The sequence below is a fragment of the Penaeus monodon genome, chromosome 22 (assembly GCF_015228065.2).
Source record: "Penaeus monodon isolate SGIC_2016 chromosome 22, NSTDA_Pmon_1, whole genome shotgun sequence".
NCBI lineage: Eukaryota > Metazoa > Arthropoda > Malacostraca > Decapoda > Penaeidae > Penaeus > Penaeus monodon.
In genome coordinates this window covers 40566837-40567094 of record NC_051407.1, presented here as the reverse complement: position 1 = coordinate 40567094, position 258 = coordinate 40566837, and positions in this window count along the sequence as shown.

Sequence of the window (258 nt, the reverse complement as noted above, 5' to 3'; positions counted from 1 at the left end):
AACTTCGTTAACGTGCCTGTTTGTTTGTTTATGGATTTTTTTGGGGGGGTTTATGTAGACTTGGATATGTATGTAGGTGTAAATATGAACAAAAACCATGCACACTCAAAGGCGCTTATAACTTGAAACTAGAAAACACAGTAGCATGCATCGTTAGATTGCCACATATATTATTCAAGGAAGATATATGTTACACGCCATGCTGGAAAGGGACAGATGATGGCTGAGAGAAATCGTTGTCCTTAGGGAGTCTGGCGT